Here is a 23,824-nt window from a genome sequence, read left to right on the forward strand (position 1 = left end):
TTGTGGTCCCTGAAGCAAAGTTGGTGCTCATCTTTGCTTGTAAGCTGACTTTCATTCCTCATATCATGCAGATACATGTCAAGTGTATGAGGGCACCGAACATCCTCCACCTCCTCTCTTCTGCCTTTAGGAAAGCAGATTAATGTTCTGTGCTCAGGATTCATCATGCCCTCATTTGCTGCAACTTAGACTGGTCAGAGAGCTCTGCCCTTGCCTTGAAGATGCTGGACTCCATTCATTATCTGTGGTTTTGGTTCTACACAGAAGACTTTCTGCACTACTTCAGTCCAGAGTTTGTACAAGTCTCATGAACTTCATCTTCACCTATGTTGTTTGCAACTTTCTTTGCAGTATACCATTAATTTTCAATCCTTACCACAGCATCCCACCTAAGATTGTGTATTCCTTCCTAAGTGAGCTATGCTCTTTCAGCATAAATGGTCTGCCATTCTTCTCCTTGCTTGGCCTTTGTATCCAGATGCAGCTTGCTCAGTTGGGTGTGTCATTTGATTACACTGCTGTCTCCACTTATTAGTCCATGCCATCATGATTTATTACCATTCCCACCTGTGACATTTCTTTGAATTACATGAGGAAGGCAGATGTTCCAGATTGGAAGTACCATCGTCTCTTTACTTAATGTCTTTTGAGCCATCCTTCCATATAAACAGGAATGGAAGGATATTTCAAAATTAGGTAATTGTGGAATCTGCCATGGTTTGTTGTGACACAATGATTGCTCACAGGAACAGTTTCTGTGTTCACTGCTGAGTTGTATGCCATTTATTTTGCCCTGGATTACGTAGAAGCTGTGCAGTATACAGATTGACTATTTACACCCTGGAATCCTTTAGCTCTCGTTCTTGCTCTGTTCTCATTGATATTCAACAACAGCTAGCCCATTTTTCTCTCTCTTCTATTTGTATCCAATTTTCTATATATCTGATCATGTCAGTATTCATGGGAATGAGCTCATTGATACCATGGCTAAGTCATTCTGCTCTGGTATTGTCACAATCATGCCTATCTTGTACATGGACTACAGTCCTGTATTGAAGGCCCATTTATGCACCAGCTGACAGATGATTTGGAGTTAACAGCATTATAACAAGTTTTTCCAAATCAAACCTTCTCTTGTTCTTTGGCCATCTTGTTACCATGAAGATCAGTAGGAGGAAGTCGTCTTAACTAGATTATGCATTGGTTTCCGGTGTTTTAACCCATCATTTTCTTTTATCTGAGACCAATCCATCAATGTGTATGGCCTTTGTGACACTCAAGCCATGATCACCCATGTTTTACTGTTATACTATTTTTATGACCATAGGTGAAGACACCGTTTTCAACATGTCGTTTCCATGGGTTTACCCTTGACATTGACAATGGTGAAATTGTACAACTTCCTTGTGTTAACTTTTTACAGGCCATTGGCTGTTTTAATTCAATTTAGATCTTTTATTCAAATTTTTTACAATGTTTTGTTTTAATTTGATTTACTTATACATTTTATACTAATTTTACATTTACTGGTTGTTTGATGCAGATAGGCTAGTTGCTTTGTGCCTGTAAATTTCTGTATTTATGTTAAGCTTAGTGTTTGTTTTACTTTTTGTGTCATTGTATTGCATTATCAAATTATTTACAACATATTATACATTCTGTCGTGCTAAGCAATGGTTGGAGTATATATAATTGATAAAGGGAAGTTTTTAAACTGTGACTGCATACTGGATTCTTTTTAACAGGACGAATTTTGCTTAAGTGTCTATAAAAGCAAGAGAAGGTCACAGTACTTCATGACCAGTGAGCATGTATAGATATAAATTTGTAACTAAAATTTGATGTTACTTACTATATTTCAGAGCAAGCATGAGTAAAAATAAAACAATTAATAAATAGATACATCTACAGTATAAATAAATTCTGAAAATAAAAAAAAATTCTTAAAACTGTTGTAGGAAAGAAATAAATGTAGAGTGTATTTCAATCACACAGCCTAAAATTCAAAAATTAACACAAGTAAACTACAAAATTACTGGTTAGTTTTGAAGTTTTGTTGGTAAAACTTACAAGTGGTCAGAAGGAACTGTAAGTACAGAAGAAAAATTAACAGATTCTTACTGTTAAGTATCATTGTATAGTAGTTATACGTGCACTTGCAGTTATTTCTACTGTAACATTATGAATACAAAAGATTACTGTCATTCTAATTAACAATGTTTTATTTTAGCTACCACGGTAGCTATAATTTATTTAGATTGATTGCTAAGGCAATTAATATGTAGGCCAGCCATCTAAACCCAAGTTATCCAGGCCTCTGTGGAAGAGTTTTACTGACAATGAGTTTGAAATACTGTGCCCAAATGATTGCTCACTGAAGATAAAAATAAAAGAGAAATTACATAAACTGCAAGCATATTGTTTACCACATTCTCTTCCATTTGTCCATGATTAACATAAATGTTAGGCCTATTTCATCTAATACTTCTCCAGCTTTTGATCTGAAATTGTAGTATTTAATAATAAAATATTTGTTAGGATATAACACCTATGGCAACTCATGGCTTAGATACACCAGTTTACATTCAAATTGAGCAACTAAATTTTTATGAAGTAGTTAAATAAGCAAAATGAGTTTACACACTGAAAAATATTCGAATATAAAACAGGAAGCATAAGATTTCTACATACAAATAAGATAAAAAATATCTATACATATTAATATTTAACACATAATGTTGGTGCCAGTACCAATTCAAAATCTGCTACTGGGAAAAAATAACAAGCAACCATTTGCTAGTGTTATCAAAAATTGTATATATGCATGTATTCAATAAAATCAAATTGATCACAATACAGAAAAAGTTGTTGTGTGTGTGCATTTATCTTATACATCAGAAAGCACTTGTCTTTGCAATTTTATAACTAATACCAAAAACATTTCATAGAAATAATATCAACATGATGGGTTAAATAAAAATAATTTTAATAAAAAATATCATTTCATTTTCCATCATCATGAATTAAATTACTGTATATTTATTATATAACAAGTAGTTAACAAACAAGTAGTATTTTTCCAATATCCATTTAAAATGTTTACTTTCAAGCATCATGAAAAGTTATCACAGTAATCTATATTCTTTATTTCTTACATCAAACCCACATTAAACTATCTGCTGTGTCCACCACAAGGAATCAAACTCCAGATTCTAGTGTTGTAAACTTACCAATGTCCTACAAAGGGGCATTAATTTGAAATAAAATGTAATTTACAGAATTGAACTATAATTATTAGTTACTTGTACATTATACAAGATTGTATTGAAACAAAACTATTTCTAAAAAAACAAAATTTATAGTTAGTAAATATACTGAAAGGCATTAAAAACGCAACAACGTACATACAGTTAAGCAATTTTAATATGCCAGGTTAAACATAAGTTTTGTATGAAACAACTCATTTTATTATTTGTTGTGTTTTTAATGCTGCTCAGTATATATAGAGTAAAATATAGTGATACTTTTTTCTTGAAAATACATGTAAATGAGCTTAGGTAATGATAATAAAGAAGTAACACCAAAAATTACCAATGCAAGATCTAAATCTCTCTATATATATAATAGTACTGTCTGTTGTATGTCCACATAACTACTTTTCTGGTTGTGGCTGGATCTTCACCAAAATTGGTATGGAGGTTTATTAGGTGGGTGGGGTGGGGGTATAAATTTTCAGTTTTCCATTTTGTAATTATTGGTATTTTTGCATTTTTTCTCCCTGCTGATGAATCTTCATCAAATTTGGCATGCAGGTTCACTGGATTCATGGGAAAATATAAACAAATTTTTAAATTTTGCATTTTATATTTTGTGGGTAGTATGGGATTTTTTTATGATTACATAACTTCCATCCAAGGGACAGGCACTCCAACCAATTATTAAATAGGCTAAGTTTCAACTTTTACATCACTGTTTGAAATTGGGCTATACAAATAATTAACCTCCTGCACAGTTTTCACATATAGTTGTTTCTTTTCTAAAATTATATTGTGTGTTATTAAGTGCAAGTGGCACCTCTTATTTAAATGCAAGAAAGTTTACAACAAGCATTGAAAACTATATGTGTAAAAATGGCTGGTTTGGGTTGAGAAAAGTTTTTATGTAGAGGAGCAAACAATGTTTTGACCTTCTTCGATCATCATCAGGTTCACAAAGAAAGGAAGAGGTAACTGACTGGAAGCTGATCACATGTTTGAAAAGGGTTGTGTAACTGATTATTGGAATGTAGAGGGCATGTTTAGATGTTTGAATATATAATTTTATATTATTTACTTTATTATTATTATTTATTATATTATTTTTAATATAGAGGTGTTCCTTTGTATTGGTTTATTTTGGGCTTGAGTTGTTGTATAAGTAAGGCTTCTTTAATTTTGCATTTGTTTATGTTTGTTAAAATTTTCTCAACCCAAACAAGCCATTATTACATATATATTTTTCTCTATAAGTGGGTTTTATTGACATCACTGAAGCATTGAAAACTGTTCAAGTTTCTCCTTTTCATGACTATATTTCAAATTTTGATCAATAAAATTAAGTCCATTGAAGTTAACAACTTCACTAATGTAATATTTTGGGGGAGGGGTGGGGTTTTGAAATGTTTGTTTACAAAATATTCATTCTCTTGCAAAATGTTCAATAACTATGGATTAAGAACTAATTGAAAGTAATATATACTATTTAAATTCAAACTAAATATGTTTTGAAATATTTCACAAACTTACTGGCTTAAGTTGAGGAAAATTTTGTCAGTTGTAGATATTCCTTGATTAAACAAGTGTAATAAACATTTTATAATATCCTGGAGAGTAACTGAACAATGACATCCCTAAGCATCCAAGACAAAGTCAATAACAAAGCAGATTTTGTTGAGCTAGAAAAGAATAACAGCAATGTATATAAAACAGTCTTAAAAATCAGTGCCAGTCATTTTATCATTGTCCTTGAAAAATTTAAATAAAGTGCAATTGAGGAACCAATAATACTTTTGAAAGTTAAAAATAAATAATTTCATGGATATATTTAAAGTAATTATATATAAGTGGCATAATTGCTTTTGATAAAATTTGGGATCAAATTAAAATATCACGGGCAAAAGTATAACTGATTTTTGTTCCAAAAGTTTTTTTTTATTCTCTATAGATATATTCAGTAAGGAGGTAAAATACACACTTTTATAATTTTACAATAACCACATAGATTACTGAAATACCATAAAATCTAATAAAGTAGCCTATCTAATGATTTTGAGTGCATATAAAACATAATGAGTAAGAAATTAATCACATTTACAAAAAACGTTTTAATGTATCATGATACTTACACAGTGATACATCTTACAGGTATAAGCTTTGATATCAGAAACAAGATGTTTATTATCTACATATTTGTATCAACTTAATTCCCAACAACATGTCTTATGGCTGGAAGAATATGTATTATAGACCATTTTGCAGTGCAAGATTATTTAACAATACTGGTTAAAGGATTCTGTTCCATACAGCAATATCCTCCAAAACCATACCAATGACAATCAAAAGTAATATGCACTCATCTGCAAAATACAGTCCATTACTATAAACTAAATTCTTTTAAATGCAAAAAAAAAAAAACACACAAAACTATTGCAATGAAACTTGTGATATCTGTAGGTTCCATTAACAAGACAATCAACAAGGCTTTAGTAGTGACAACAGATATAAATCAAAAGTAAAGACAATTTCCAACCACATCTCAAAAATCCTTAAATATGTTCATAACAACAGCAGCTTTAATGGCAAGGTTATCAGAAAGTAGTGACTATAACACTGACGTGCAAAATCTGGCACTTGATTAGTAAGTTACAAGTGCAGGATGGTGTACTGTACTATCGTTATGAACTACTGAGATGTCATACAAACTTGCGATTCAGCTAGTGCTCCCCAGAGGTATAAGGTATGAAACACTTCACGCTTTGTAGTAATCTCAGGATGAGAGTGTGTCACAAACTACTTCAACTATTGTCAATATGTAGAAATTGTTCTCTTGACTACAATCGCGTAAAGAATTTGAGTCATGGTGTATACATGGTACTGAATGTGCTGGTTAGAAGAAAGACTTGCCAAGAAGGAAAACTCATAAAGAGAATTATAGTTTCCTGAAGAGAATCATTATAAACATAGCTGATCCTATGCCTAAAACTGAATAAGGTAATCATTATTCATTTATTGATTATATTACCAAGTGTACTGAAGTTTACCCACTGACTCATACCTTAGTCCAGTCTGTCACAGATGTATTGACTGAACAATAGATTTAATGCTTTTGTGTGCCTGAATAGATCTAAATAGACTATGGGTCTAAATTCAATAGCCAGTTGTTTTCAAAGCTGTGATGAGTGATGGTGGTGGTGAAGACATGCACTCCACCATACCATCCTCATTTAATTGTTCAGTTGAGTAAAACATGCACTCTCAATTTATTAACAATCAGTACTGATTGGGATGACTATTTACCAAATGTTATGATGCCATACCATTCAAGCAAGCAACTGGTTGTATCAAAATCTCCTGAAGATTGAATGCAAAGTACAGCTCCTAGTGAATACGATGTATAGCTCTCCACCTAGTATAGAAGTACCACAGTACTAATTGAAAAATATAAAATGGCTGTGTTCAACATTAGCCAAAATGTATAGGTTTATGTGGCAAGTGCTGACTGGATAAACATGGTAACTGGGTCTGATTATCATTTTCCAAAGTTAATATTTTTTTTATTTTACACTCCTCCCCATGTTTTTACAATAAAATTCAATCTTGTATAAATTTAGTACTTCTCATTCATTTCATCATATGTTTCACTATTAACCCAGTACTCCAGATACCTGCATAAATATCTATTGTTTTCAAATCCTTTACCTCAAATCCTACAAACTTTTAGCATTCTACTACTATATGGAAGCCTACTGTATCTCTTTTGTTTGCTTGATGCTACATTGGACTGTGTTTGTGTATGTATATTTTGTGTTTCATGATGCAAAATGTAAATTGAACAGATATTTATGGCAGAATACTACATCTTTGGTCGTTTCCATCTTTCCATGATGATGAGAAAACCCACTTGTAGATAAAAAAAAATATGTAGAAATGGTTGGTATGGGTTGAGAAAATTTTTATGTAGAGGAGCAAACAACATTTCAACCTTCTTCAGTCATCATCTGGTTCACAAAGAAAGAAAGAGGTAACTGACCGATAGCTGATCACATGTTTGAAGGCAGTTGTGTAATTGAGTGTATAAATGTAGAGGGCATGCTTAGATATTAGACTATATTTATTAATATAGGTATAAAGGTGTTCCTTTGTATTGGTTTATTTTGGGCTTGAGTTGTTGTATAAGTAAGGATTCTTTAAGTTTGCATTTGTTTATGTTTGTTTCTTTATTTAGTATTTGAATGTTTTCTATGGTTTTGTTGTATTTACTTGATTTGCAGTGTTCAAAAACGTGTGAAGGTAACTTTGTGTTCTTTGAATCTGGTTTCCATTTTTCTACTTGTTTCTCCAATATAGAAGTCATGGCAGTTATCACATTGTATTTTATAATGTGATTATAAAATTATGTGTTGGTTGTTGTATGAAGTACAAATACAAGTGTGTGTGAAATTTATATTTTATTCATTACTGCATTAAATGAACTTGTGTAGAAGTTACACAAATATATATAATAATTCTTTATTGTTCCATAAGAACAAATGTGGACTGTGCAGAACAAGCATGTCATGAAATCACAGTGGTTCTTGCATTCACTACAAATGATTCTGGGTGTAGTATAAGTGATACATCTTTTCCTTGTACCAAGTTATGATCTAATTGGTTGTAACATCTTATCTTTACAATGCTGATTGAACTTTTGACCAGTCAAAGTCGAGCTGGCTAGAAGTTTAAAAACCTGACTTGTTCAAAGAGCCCAGTGTCTGATGAACAAACCACCAGACCCACAGACTGCAGCCCACTCTGTTATAAATAAATTACTGTTGCAAAGTAATATTTCTCAGGTGTCTGCCTCATCTACTATTAATGTTATACATCTGCTGCAGTTACAATGGTCCCCACTATATCCAAGAAAAAAACACCTGACCCAGTAGTCAAAAACTGTATATAATGTAAATATTCTTCATTTAGATGTAACATGTGCCATATCATTAATATTATTTTGTATTTTAAGATTATATTAATTTTTTTGCTGAATTGTATTTTGAATTTTGATTGTAATTTGTTTCAAAAATCTTCATTAACTTAATTTTTGTTTCTATCTTTGTAATAACTTGCTGGTCTGATGATTCATTTCAATTTAAAATTATTGTATTTTACTCTATAGTTTCATTTTAAGTTGGTTTACTTTATACTTTGTATTGTAATTTGGATTTAATGTATACTGAGTTTTAATTTTGCGTCTGTGCATTATGATCTTGCTTTTATTATTCATTATTATTATTATGTTGAGTAAGTTTTAGCTTTGATAATCAGCTGATGGAATTATGTGTTAACTTTCCTTGTTTTTGTTTAAGCATTGTACCATAATACATGTCATCTGAGGGAATTAATTATTAAATTTTGGGAGATACAAGTTATTTTGTGAGTTGACCATTAATTTTAAAGTTTAGGGGAAGACCACCCTTTAGATGAGGACAAGAGAAGTTGTAGTGATTTAAATATTTAAGAATTTTACCTTTCCATAAATATTATATAATATATCTTTAATTGAGTATATTCATGTAATATTTTTTCTAACCAGTCATGAATATTCACTGACTGAATGTTCCAAGGTCACAAACACGTACTAATTCTTTTGCATAGGTAAAGGCTAGATAATGCAACCTTCATTCTTAATTCTTTGGGATCCAATTCGAAAATCAGTAGCAAAACCACACCTGGCATGGTTTAAGGTTGCAAACAGGATACTGAAACTTCACTTGGAATTTATTCATCTGATAATATTAAATCTACCTAAACACTGCTGAGCGTACAAAAACAAAATGATGAACTATAATCACACTTGAAAACATTAAAAACAAAGTGTCTATAATCTCACCAGAATTTACAGGTGCTCAGAGGTAATTTTTATTGAAAATTCTTTGGAATGTTCATAACTGGCTGACAGGTTTCTTTAACCATAAGGGTAAAAGCTTCCAAAGAGTACTCTACTAAACAGCATACTGCAAATAAACTGAAAACAATTATGAACCTTATCGTAATGCAACTATAAAGACACAAGTACTATATTACTTCTAATACAAGCGCTTATGATAATTTAAAATCCAATCATTTTTAAAAGCTTTACTTTTACTCACTTTTTATCTATAATTCCATTTGTGATATACTATGCTTATCAAAAATTTATCACACCTGTTATACTGTACTTAAAAATCATTACAAAAATATATATAAACAATTACAGGTCTTTCTAATGAATACACAGAAACACTTTAAAAGAATAAAATAAGTTCAAAATAATCCTCTCATAAAGAACAAGCATAATATCATTTCTGTCTACAAGTAAAATAATATTTAAAGATTCTTATTCGTATTACATAAACAGTCTAAATAGAGATATATAAAGATGATAAGTCGAGTATGATTTATAGAATTTTGTTTACCTGCATCATGAAGTTAACACTCATACATTTTTTCATTTTGAACTGCTGGTATACAAATTAAAATGTCCTTTGCCAGCATGTCAAAAATTAGTTTGAACAGATATCCTTATATTCGTTAACCAACTGGCATGCAAATACCTACGTACCTAAGGAAATTTTATAAACTGCTTGGAGAAAATGATTACAAAAGTGAAAAAATGTGTACAGAAAATTACTAGGTGCTTCATGAGGTAAACAAAAGGTAGCAAAAAAATACCATACACTATAAATATTAAATATTTATGAGGCAGTAGTCATGAAAGCTTAAAATACAGTTATGTTAGAAGTAAATAAAAAAATAGAAAATCAAATATCTCATAAATCATATCTTCCATCAATTAACATTTCTGAATGGTAGATTAGTATTATTATAATCCAGAAAAATAAAGAAATTGGACAAATAGTTCAAATGAAAGTGATGAAAAAGTTTTCCTCTTCTTAGCTGCTGGTATGTAAGGCATCATCTTCTAGAACTGAAATAATATATAGAATAAACACTGTCAGAGAGCTTGTGAGTGAGGTTTTAACCACACACACTCATTTAAATAATTTCTTACTTGCTGTATCACTTGATTCTGAATTTTTTCTACTTCTTCAAGTTTCATAGGTTTTACTATTAATGTGTGAAACAGATACAAGAATGCCACATTCTGACATTGTTTTCTAAGTTAACAAAGAGCAGTTATAACTTCTGGTTCTGTACAGATACTGTGAAATTTAAGTGATTTCAATTTATCACGAAGAGAAAAATTTTTAATGAAGGAAAACCCTGAAAAAATTAAAATCAAACAACACACATAGCTATACATGTAAATTCAAACATTCATGTTTATACCTAATGTTTAAGTGATAAAACTGAGCCAAGTTTATTTAGTATTTAAAAATAAAAAAACATGAGAACAAATTAAATTTTTTAAAACATATTAGGTAGAGTTATGTTATATTAACTCAAATAAATTATAAAATATATTAAAACACAATGCAATACACATAAGAGTGGCAGTTAATGATAATTAACTATGATATCTATAAAATCACCTACTAGAATGGTATTTATATACCTGATGTCCCACAGGTAACAAAACATTTCTGTAAAAATGAAGATTCAGGAAATATTATGTGGACAATAAACTGAACACCAAAAACAATGGTGAAACAAATAATCAAAGTTTTTATTCACAATAAGGTTTATGTATTTACAAAACTGATTCACTTCTAATTGGTTTCACTCAAACTGGCTGCTAAGGCTTTCAAAATGTCTCCACAAGGCAAAACAAAAAGAATTATGTTATACCACACTTTTAGGTTAGGTAAAAGTTCCAACTACAGTATTCCATAATCTACTTGTTACCTAAGTTACTGACTATTCCAAACATAAAATCAAGTAGAGAAAGCCTCAAGTTGATACATGTATCTGTGCCACCCTTTGAGATGAACTTATCACATCCCAGGTAGTGGACAAAGACGCATATCCAACTTGATACAAACTTCTACTGCCATATCATACCTGTGATAGTATTTGATTTTAACCTTTCAATAACTAGTTTACAAAAATCTCATAACTGCATGGAAATTTAGAGAAATTACCTCAATATACCTGAACAAGTTCAATTTGTGTTTGGGAAACAACTATGCCTATTTTCACCTTGACCTTCAAAAGTTTACCAAAACTAGAATTTTGCATATACAAATTTGGTCCAAGTCCATCCATCCAATTTTGATACATCCTGTCTACAAGAATAGAACAGATAGACCAGTGGGGAAATTATAAAGCTATATTTTAATCAATTATAAAAAAAAGTAAATTAAGTAGACTGTGGTACTCCTATCCTGGATAGAAGGCATATAAAGTCATGATCAACAAAAGGTTATCTTAGGACATGAAAAGTTGTTTCTTTTATACATCAGGTCATCCATTAAGTAATGTCCAATTTTAGGTTCAGAAAAAGAGAAAGGATTTCAAATGCTTTTAATGTTATTTAATCAATAATGTATGCTCCATCATTATTAATTACTTTCTGCCAACGATTCACAAGCTTCTGAATGCCACTTCTATAAAATTCTTGGGGTTTGGAGAAAGAATGTAGAGAAGGTAATTTTGACATCTTCATTTGTTCCAAGCTCTTTTTCATCTAGATAGCTCTGCAAACTTTGGAATAGATGATGATAATCAGATGGGACAAGGTCTGAAGAATAAGGAGGATGTGGAAGTTTTTCCTCAGTCTTGCTCTACAATCTTTGCAGATGTGATCCTTTCTGTATGGGGCTGTGCATTATCCTGGTATAACACAACACCTTTACGACTGATCAAAACAGAACTTTTTTCTGTTAGTGCAACATTCTAGTGCTCTAACTGTTGACAATAAAGTCTAATATAATCGTTACATTGAGTGGCAGCAACTTAAAGTGGACTACACCAACAATATCCCACCAAATGCTTAACAAGACTTTCCTTGGGTGGAGGTCCTTTATGGGCTGTGCTTTAGCCAGTTTAAGTGCACTAAGCTATTGTCTTAACATTTTTATAATATATCCATTTTTCAATACCAGTTACTAACTTGTCCAAAAAAGGTGAGTTAGGTTCACAAGAATGAGGAGAAGTGCAAATGTCCACTCTTGCTCTAAGGTTGGATTCTGTCAAATCATGGAGGATCCATTTTCCAAGTTATGACACCTTTCCAAGCTGTTGCAGATGACTGTGAATTGTTGAATGGGTTGATTTAAGCTTCTGTGCTAGTTCTTCAACAGTTACAGCATAACCTTCATCAAGTGCAGCCAGCAACAAGTCATCATTAAACTCAATAGAACGACTTGAAAATGGCACATCACTTAAGCTGTAGTCACCTGATCTGAACTTCTGAAACCACTTTCAACATTTTGTTTATTGAGAGACTCTGCACCATAAACACCTTGAATGTGTTTCATGTAGTTTCTGCTGTACTACTAACTTTTTTTTAAACTCCTAAAGCATTATATGCCTAATGTGCTCCTCAGACCAATTCATCTTCATAAGGGTTTATTTGATTAATGATCTGAAAAAGTGCAGTTGAATTAGTTTCTTTTATTTGTCTATTTATTTTTATACATGGGTTACTACATATCTTTGTCATTAAAGCCTTCTACAATGACAGAAATGATGATGCACGTTTTGTATTAAACTTTCAGACATTACTTATAAGTTGTCCTGATATATAATTAAAAAACAAACCAAAATACAAAGTGTGAAACTGTAAATTTGCATGTATCTTCTCATGGATCCAACAAGCCTTCATGCCAAATTTAGTGAAGATCCATCAGCATGGGTGAAGTAGTTGTAAAAAAACCCTGAAAAAAATACTAATAAAAACCACAAAATGCAAGTAATACCAATGTTTGGTCTAATTTCCTCAGTTTCTCTTTCTAGAGTTCCTGAATGGTCATCCACAGTATCCATCCCAATGAAGAATTAGCATCACTCAAGTGATTTAAAGTTTTTGTAATTGCTTTAACTGATGCATGGTGTCTGGGGTCTGAATATCCCAAAAATGAAATTATCTCATAGGTTATAACATAATTTATTCGCACTTTTGTGTTTCTAACCCAAGCAATGTTGTATAACAAGGATGCACTATTACAGCATTATTATGCAACTTACAATCTAACCTTTCAGATTTCTGAAGTTTATTAGCCATTTCATCACTGATACACTGTCCCCTCAAATGGGAGAATTCCTACCTTAAAAATAACGTTTGGAAAATACTACACAGTTGTTTTGGTATAGAACTGGCATTAATGAGCATTTATGTAGCAGTTTCCATACATAGTCACACACTCCATAACATCTTGTAGTTGTGACAAAATTATGCCAAGCCCAGTGTCACTTGTATCTGTACCCAGAATGAATGAACAATCTTTATGAAGACAAGTCAGCACTGGTGCTTCAAGCAAAGCATATTTCAAGAACTGGAATATACCTTCACATATTATGTCCTTATAGGATATTCATGAACCTTAGTCAATGCAGACAGTGGTGCAGCCATTTTGAAGAAACTGGCCAAAAGAAACCATTGATAACATGAAGCAAACCCAGAAAAATGGAGATTTCTCAGTAATTAGAAGGGAAGGGCCAAACTACTGTTAGTTTTTCATAACCAATACACATGCAATCTGTGTCAACTATGTGACTGAAAAAAACTGTACTTCTATGGATGTAAGATAGAAACATGATTTAGGTAGAGCAATGGGAAGAGGGGTATTACTGTGTAGTTTGAATTATGTGAATATTTATTAAATAATACAGAAAAACAATAGCAACAAATGCCCCTAAAATAGACTGATGTTTACATTTTGACCTTAAAAATTCCCAAAACCATCCATGGACCTCCAATAAAATTTGATTCCCCCTCCCAATGAAATCTAAAATGCTTCTCCTTGCATAAACATTCATTTTCCACATTTCATTTTTAAACCTGCATACTGGATGTGCTGAAATACCATAATCATCAATATGTCTTGATAAATGTGACCAAAAACAGAATACATCTTACACAGATGAAACATTTATTCCACTGCAGCCCCATTACGTGTAATTTCCATCAGTTTCTTCAAAGTGGTAGATGCATTACACTGACCAAATAGAGTATCAGAATCTATACAGACCTTTCTAAGTGCATTTCAGCTTGTAAGTAAACAGAAGTTAGACCTAGTGTATTAAATCAGTGGTCACCCTTCCAATATATCCACATGTGCATGGTAATGGAAAGACACTAACACAAGTTACCATCTTCATCCATCAGAACCTTGGAATCTTTCCTTCTTTCTAAAATTACTAATGAAGAAAACCATGAACTCTTAAGGTTGTACAATCATTTAACATATACTAACTTTCAGTAGCCGAATTCTCTAAGATAGCTGCATCAGTATTTGCACTGACATAGGCCAATGAATGCTAAATTGTAATACATTAAAGTGAATATGAACTGTACTTGAAGTGTGCTTTGATTGAAGCGTCAGTGTTGGCTTATTCTCATTAGGAATGTCCATTCTTCTTGGATACTGGTCCCGTTGACAGTGGAACAGGAACAGCTTTGTCAGAGGTGAAAGGCTGTGTGGAGTGCATAATCATATGTGAAAGAAATATTCTAACTTCTCCTAAGTGACAAGAATGTATGAGAAAAAAGGATCTGTCTGAAGTTACAATGTTTGTTAAACATTACTGCCACTATTTGCATGGTTGGGAGTTTACTATTTGTATGGGCAGTATTATTACTGAAATGGCTGACTATCTTCAAAAATCCAGAGAGCACGATTGTGCATTAGAAATTGACACTACAGTTAAGTCACAATATCACAAAATGGTTGACTACCTTAAAACATCCAAAAAGTATGATTATGTATAAGATTATGTCACTACAAATGTGACTCCACAACAGTGTACGCATCAGCAGCATGCATATGCCAATGGATTACATCATCAGACAATGAAATAATCTCAATTTTCTTTATGCTGAGATTCCAGACACTATGCAATATTAAACTCTTTGTAGCAGCAAAGATGATGAATCACAAAAGTGTTGGCAATTCTGATTATGGATAACACACCAATAATGACCAGTGATTAATAAGAGAATCAGAAGATCAACTGAAGAGCCCAGATATGGGCTGAGTGTTACTTGCTGTGTCACATGGAGCTACACGACCAAAGGTGGCCAACAATATGCCTAACACCTGACACTTGTATGGTTAGTTAAAAGTACAGAATGGTATATTGTACCATCATTATGAAGTTGGATGTGAAAGTAAACAGGTAGTGCATTTTGTGGTTCTCAGAGCTTGGTCTGACCTAAAAGTATGGCATTATTATTATCCTTCTGTTTTTCTCCAGCTGTAACATAAAGAAAGTTCAGTAATGAACATAGAAACCAGCTAGTATAGATTCCAACATACTTTTCATTTGTGAATAGAGATTTTGTTTATTCACTCTCTTATGTTTCTTTATTTTCCTTTGCTCTTCATGTTCAATTTATTACTTGTATAACATTTATGGTATCTGCTGTATGTTAGATATATATCTTTTTGAAATCAGTGTACCATAATCAGCTATGTATTTTCACTTTAAACATTTTTACTATTCATATAATTAAACAACATTCTATTCAACTAATAGTTTTGTTTTGAGTTTACTAATTCATAAAGTATATTTTAATATAATTTACAGCAATAAATTATGATAAACTACTGTGTGTATAATTTCACCTTAGATTGTAACTAAAAGTAATATAATTTATCAATATTATAACTTTTAATTTGCCAAGACCATGAAAAAATTCTGGAGTTGTTAAAAAGACTAAACAAAGAAAGAACTTCTTTTAATCAAAATTCAGTGTATGGTAATTGTGCTATAATCAAGCTGTCAGAAACAGAAATATGGACACAAGTATGCATAAACGTATTAGACATTACCCCTCCATGAGTGTCTAAGTGCATTATGCAAGTAATGCACATCTTACCTTCGTGTATTTATTTTGTACCAATAAAAGTCAAAAATATTTTTACAGTTCTAATTCAAAGCATATACTAAATTTTGACTATATCATATGTCAATTTAACCATAAATGTTACCTGTTATTGCAGAATTAAGTTATGGAAGTTACAAATTGTTTTATGAGACAGTTGTGTTGAGTCCTATATTACCATATATATATGTAAGACTGCTCTATATATGTAACATGGGAACAAAATGAGACAGAGTCCTACATTATCATATATGTGTAAGACTGCTCTATATATGTAACATGGGAGCAAAATTTCAATTTTATGGTTAGGTCAGCTTCACAGAGAATATGAATGTGAGAGCAGATTTCTCTCTCTTTCAGTAGATTAATTTCTGATTTTAAAAGAGTTAAGGTCTGGTGAAATCTTATCTTTGTAATAATATTTATAGTATTTAACCTGTTCATTGTGTATGCACCTCTATCTGTTGTCATTTAAATCTTTCACTATGGGTCAAGGGTCAAAGGCCATGTCATCGTGTTTGTTGATTTGCATTAAAAATTTTATTGAACTGCTATTTTATATTATTTATGTCAATAAGTTTTGAATCAAATTGTGGATAATAATTCAAATATTAATATTATATTGAGTTAATTTCTTAACTTAAAAGTAAATATTAAAAGAACATATCTAAATATAGATTTTAGTGAGTTACATTGAATGTTGAATGCAGCACTGTTTAAAATTAGATGTTTGTGATATCAAAATACTAAATCTACAGCTTCATACAAATTAGGAATATATATTACTATATTGACAAGCTAGAATATAAAATAAGAACCTCATGTGCTGAGATATGGCTTATGCACTGAATCAAGCATGGTGGCCAAGCTCAAATCTTTCCATTTTATAAACTCTTACTACATGTGAATAACCAAACAAGAGCTTAAAATGTCCCCAGAGTGGTTTTCTCAGCTATTTTAACCTGTGAAAATGCTACAAAGTTTTTTGATCCAAGATTTCAATGAGGTAGGTTGTATCTTTAGTCTGTTTGAAGTTTCATATTTCTTTAAATCTACTTACACCTTAGTTATTAAGCCTAATACATTATAGTGGAATTATATGGTATAAATATAGTTATTTATGATGATTCTTTGGTTATTAAACTGTATATATAAAACATAAAAATAATTTGTCTGATATCCTTCACATGCAAAATTTGAAAAGGCTCAGCAACCTATGTCCAGCAGAAACCAAGTACAAGGGTTAGAGTGAGAAGAGATAATTGTCTGCTTAACTTCTTGATTTATTGTTCTACATTTTAAGAGAAATAAGTTTAATAACTTATTTCTAAATAGTAATAATCTACATACACATACATAATGTATAACAATTGAAATATGACTGTATATTACAAAATACTAGTCCACTAAAATACAGTCATGAGAGGAAAGTCTAAAGGTCAGTTTTACATTACTACATATGTAACAAATGCATATGCACCACTTCAATGTAAGTTATGTAATGTTAGCTAGGCATGACTGGAAAGCCAATATAATAATAATTAATAAAATACATACATTTTTATAAATAACAATATGAAACTTAATCTACTCAGACTAAACATTTGTATTTTCATGTTATAATATGTAGTCAGTCTAGCACAAAAAAACAACAACAACGTAATTTATATTTATTTTCTACTTTTTTTATGATAGTTATGAGGCTGGTCAAGTGACATACCCCACAGAGTGGAGTTTTAGGTTATGAACTAATTTTAAAGTAATTTACAAAATCATATTCTCAAGATGACTGGTATGCATATTAGCACTTTAATTAAAATAAAATGTTAATACCCATACCAGCCATTTTAAGAATACATTTTTACTTCAAGTGGGTTTTTCCTCACAAGTTCCAAAATTGTTTGCTTTTTTCCTTTTGTTAAGCATTTAAGGTGTTTGAGTGTACATTAAACTGATAAGTTAAATATCTTTTGCTTTGGGAATATACAATGAATGTCTTACTATACTTTAGTAATACAGTTAATCCTAATATGCAACAAAATGTAATGGTGGAATCTAATCTTTACATTCTCTTATTAGCATTTGCTATTAATGATAGTTGTTATAAGTTAAAAAATAATTCAGGGTTGGTTTAGGCACTGATAACTTTGTTATTAGTTATATTTTAATTACTATTCAAGTGGAAAAATGTTTTTATTGAGTGGGAATCATTGGAATACTCTGGGCTGAAATTCTCAAACTAGTGCAAAATATTGTTACTAAAATTTACAAATTATTTATTTTGTTTAATTAAACTTTAATCCATAAACAGCATTGCTTTCTTCATTCACACTTAAAACACCAACTAACCTTTCACTCTATTTTTGTAAAATTTCTCATGTAAAAAATATGAAAATATAGCCTAATTTGACAGATAATATCTAAACTCAAAATGATAGGGCATAAAAAATAGGGGATTCTAATCTTGGCAAATAAATATTCAAGTTGAATTCAAACAATCATTTTCAAATCACCAGCAATTTTATCCTTTAATCAATTAAACATACTTACCTTTTGAAAGTAGAACAAAACTTTTTATCTTGAAGGATAACATGTGGAAAGAGACTAGGATTTTTTTTTTTTTTTTATAAAAGTGGTCATAGTCACACTCTTGAGAGCTTGATGATAATTCGAGAAGCATTTCACTATTAACAACATCTATGTACCCTTGTAAACTCCAGTATATAAGTATAAAACTTCTGTATCTCATTCTAGCTTAGTTTAAATGTAAGATTATAATGTAAAATGTTTTGTTCTTTAGAAACTTAATCATGTATAGTTTTAATCTCACAGTGCAATTAAATCATTATAATAAAATTATAATTTTACAACAAATTATTTTAAAGCTTCAGAGTTTTCATGCTTGATTAAAATAATGTTAAATGTTATTGGAAGATAAATTTGTACACTATGGAAAAACATTTGTACTTTCCTGACTAATTAACTATCAGTCCATCATAATTTCCTCCAGTTTTTGAAAAACTACATTTAAACTATTAATGAGAGAGAATGAAATATGAAAAATAAAATATTCCAAGAAACAATTTATATGAACAAAACACTCACTAGTAAAATCTTTAACAGCTCAGTGTCTACAGTATTTTAAGTCTTAGTAAGTAATTAGGTTTTCAGAGAGTTATCAAATAACGCATAACTAATCCAATTTCTTTTATTTCAGTTTTGTACATTTACAATTGACATACGTAGTGCATAAAATATCATTTAAAAAATCTAAACATGAATAAAACTCAAAATATTGAATATTTTTATGTTCAAATTTTGAAGAACTAGCATTTTTCTTTAATTCATAACAAATTTTATTTCTATAGACCAGGAAACTTTATAATGATATGCAAGGCACTGAAATAAACTCTTGCACATTCTCTATCCCCTTGTTGACATTAACAATAACTGAAGAAACTCCTATAGATAAAGGTGTATCTGTGTATCCTAATGCTGACATTTCAGTAAGCAACTCCAACTCATCACTTACACTTGATATTGCTTTCATTTCTGATAGTCACCTAAGATATTATACAAATGTAGGATCCAAAGAACAAAACTGTAACAACTTTTGTTACTATTCCTCCAAGTTGAATAAAGTGATATATATATATATACACATATAAAAAGAACAAAGAGATATGTAAATTGTTAACCACCGTAATTTTCACTATGACATGCACTGTTTGTGCAGCATAATGAAAAACTTAATAGCATTAAAAATTTGCAGGAAGGAGTAATATCTTAAACAGCCACTTGCTTATTTAAAAATAGGCTTAAGTTAAAAAGTAATTCATTTTGATTTATGCAATTGTTTACTCCTATAAACAAACTATAAAAAGTGTGGTACAATTTCACTGAGGAAACTAATTCATGAAACAGTGCCACACCTATTTGAAACTTTTTGCATTTGCAAACAGTAACTTCAATGAAATAAAGAAACAAGTTACATTTACAACATGTGTTGTATATAATTTAAAACAACAGCAATTCTGATGAATATTATAAAACGAAATTCTACATAGTTAGAATATGCAGATAATACTTTATAACAAACATATCTAAATTTACTAAAATTCCAAAGTAAACTGTGAAAGGTTCACTAATTCCCCTCAACTTATTAGTCAGCTGTTACATGTTACACTACAGCAAAATTACATTTTTTGTTTGAAACAAAAATACTAAGTAATTATTCAATTACATTACATCAATTACATACCTTGCCCAGTTACAAAGATGGGCTCATTAATATTAGGTATTTCTGTGATATTAACTCATCATACTGTATGTTGTAACTAGAAGAGAAGGTGTGAAGAGGAGAGTAGCTATTGGAAATACATTTACAGGTACAGAAAATGTTAACTTCTGAGTCAATACCTCACCTCTCTACACAGGATAGCTAGAATAACATACTGAAATGGCAGAAGAGCTAGTGCAAACATTAAACCTAGATGAACTCCCTTTGTATGTTTTCTGACACTTGATAGCAGGGATTCCCCATAGAAGAATACTCATGGGAGATTCTACTTCACTTCAATCAAGATAAACTCTCCATAGAAAAATAGCCATACTCTTTGCCTGGAAGAAAATGCAAAAGAGCCCCAAGTATCACAGTGTCTGGGTGGAATTTTGTGATATCAGTCAAACACTATTACACAAGCAGTTGGCAAGCCAAGAAGTGTAGTATAATTAGAGTGTGATCAGATCAGGAGAAGAGAAATGGGAAGATGGGCAATGGGTCAATACCTGAAGAACCCATCTGTTAGTTGAAAGTGGAAAAAGATGGGCTCTCACAGGATCAGATATAATTTGCAGTCACCAATAAATATAATTAATGACTTTGATGTTGTAAAGTAGAACTGGAAGGAGAATGCCAGGATATCAGAATGGGAAGGGGAGACATGGATTCAACAAACCTAGTAGCAAAAACAGAAGAACAATACTGAGAAAGACAAGTAACCAAAGCAGACAGTGAGGACTGATACTGAACTTCCTTGGCCTGGATTGCCAAAGTATCAGGAACATCCCAGAAGAACTCTGGATGGAGCAGAGGAGCCCAATGAAGAACAAAGAGATACAAATTGCAACCACAAAAAAATGAGGAGTAGAGCAGAAGTAGTAGTATAGACCAATATGGTGAAAAGAAGAGATTGATCTTTTCCATAAAACCCCTCCACTGAGCAATGAAATGAAATAGAAATAAGATAAAATTACAAAACGTAATGAAGGAAAGTGATATGAAAGAGACATATGGATAAATATTTAGCACTAGGAAAGGAAATAAAAGTTAAAGAGTCCACATTACAAGTAGCTATAGGAGATTCCAAAGTCTGGGAATCAAGGAATAGAAGTAAATAATGGCTTAAATTAGTTAACTATGATAAAAGAGTCAAGTATATGTTAGTATAGATATGCAGTTATTTAAGAAATGAGTTAACATCAATCTTTATATCTGGCAAAAGAAGAAAGACAAAGTAAACTTGAGTAGGGATTTTATGTAGCAAAGCATGAGAGGATTCAAAAACACAAAAAGAAAGAACATACCTATAAAATAATGTCTAGAAAGATTAGAAGAGTAAGAATTTTCCTCCATAAATAAAGTTGTACCTTGACCAAATTCTAATGATGAAAATATCTGGTCAAATATTCATCATCCTGGTCATGTTCAAACTAGATGGGAGGAGTATGTCCTATATGCATGAAGGAACCCACAACATAATGAAGAATGCCTGTCAAAACAATGAGTCTCTAACTGCCACAGATGATACAGGTATCTTGTTAGAAACATCATCACTATAATGGGACAAGATGGAAGTTACCATCACTTGAGAAGCCATAATGACAGATAATCACCAAATGTTTTTATTATTATTAATGGAAAGTAAAAAAGGCATAATGATTATGTGAAACACAAACATTAAACCAGGTGTACATGAACAGAAATTCACACAGTTGTAAACTACTGCAAGTTTCAAGTAATTACTAAAGAATCTTGGAACACATCCATTCGTGACAATACCAAGGAAAAGAATTAAGTTAATATGAGTGCAAGTGCTTAAGGTGTGCTACTGTGCAAGACATTATGTTGCCATCCAAGTGGTATAGAGCTATCACTCCATGGTTATTTCATCATGTATTAGCACATTTCACATTAAACTTTTTTCTTTTTAGATGGAAGGTAGATCAATAATAGTGGCATACAAATCTTGTAGGCAGATGTGTGAAGAAAGCAAGCTGTTCTATATGAAAAAGTGAGGTATCATCTGGAGCCATCACATTTAAATCTATTTATTGTCTCAATGAAAAAATACAACATGAAAGATTTTACTTTAAAAATATTGATTACCTTATAGAATTATACAATAAGAGATGAATTTCTGTTCAGTCAAAAACATTTCCCTTCATTTTACATCTCAAAATCTACAGGGTGGCCCGTAAGAAGTCCCTACCCATCCATATGTTGTGTCTGAACAATGTTATAATACTAATGATGAGTTGAAGACAGCTATTACCGTGGCATTTAGAACAATAACCCCTGCTATGTAGAGGAAAATGTCTCACAAAACATGTTGTTGCATAATATTATGCAGCGAGAATGAGGGACAGCAAACAGATACACTGGATACATGAGATATATGGATGGGTAGGGACTTACTGGCCACCCTGTATAATAACTGTGCCTTAACAGACTTACTTGTTGTTTTTGTACTAGGCATTTCAAAAACATGGCAAAATATTTTTAAAAATTGTTAAAAACAGTACTGAAAATTTACTTGCACTCCAGAACATTCACTAATATTATGTACTATTGTACATAATATGTTTATACACATATATTATGTACAATTTGCTTGCACTTTAGTACATTCACTAATATGTACTATTGCACATATGTTTATCTTGCTGAATGGAAAAAGGTGAATTGAAAAAAGTAAGACTAAAAATAAACTATCAGAACAAATTAACATGTTTATTAAACCATCAAACACATACACACAAAATATTAAAAATTTCACAAAGCTACAAAAACCTTTCAAAACACTTTGAAAATTCCTCTGCTCAGTTCTCTTTGAAGGATTTTGAAGTCAACTGGTCCAGAAAATGATGATGCTAAAAATATACATAAAAACACAACATTCAAAGGAGTATTCTTACTATTATGTAATTGAATTGTTAATTTTTTTATCACAAGATCTTCTGTAATATTTTCAAACAGAAACTTTTAAAACATACCACATGTAATTTAGATGAGAAAATAAAAGAAAAATTTCCTATATCTAATACTGTTCATTATCACACAATATTAACAAAATTTGGTATATCTGTAAAGAGATACCAACAAGTGTTAATTTATTCTATTCATGATTATTGTGATCATGTATTTACTATCATGTAAATAGATGATACCATTCCAATATATTGGGATAGTGTCATATAATTGCATTAATCATGAAATTCAGTGTCAAACAGATTATCTGTAAAATTCATTTGTGTAATCATTTTACAAAAGATAAAATAAAATAAAACAAAAAGTATCTAATCACGAATAATAATCCCA

General features: G+C 31.0%; 1 long non-coding RNA gene across 12 annotated transcripts in view; it reads right to left on the reverse strand.

Annotated features, from left to right (window-relative positions):
- Positions 1–23,824, reverse strand: part of LOC143247384 (uncharacterized) — a 49,024-nt gene that overhangs the window by 20,299 nt on the left and 4,901 nt on the right. For 7 of the 12 annotated variants that reach the window (XR_013026547.1, XR_013026546.1, XR_013026545.1 and 4 more), the window contains one exon: positions 19,419–23,376. This is a non-coding gene — a long non-coding RNA (uncharacterized LOC143247384). Of the gene's footprint in view, positions 1–2,481; positions 3,818–4,784; positions 4,934–9,126; positions 10,204–19,418; positions 23,377–23,824 lie in introns of those variants that run through there. The other 5 variants (XR_013026538.1, XR_013026542.1, XR_013026541.1 and 2 more) reach the window with 3 other exon arrangements.

The sequence above is a fragment of the Tachypleus tridentatus genome, chromosome 1 (assembly GCF_004210375.1).
Source record: "Tachypleus tridentatus isolate NWPU-2018 chromosome 1, ASM421037v1, whole genome shotgun sequence".
Lineage (NCBI taxonomy): Eukaryota > Metazoa > Arthropoda > Merostomata > Xiphosura > Limulidae > Tachypleus > Tachypleus tridentatus.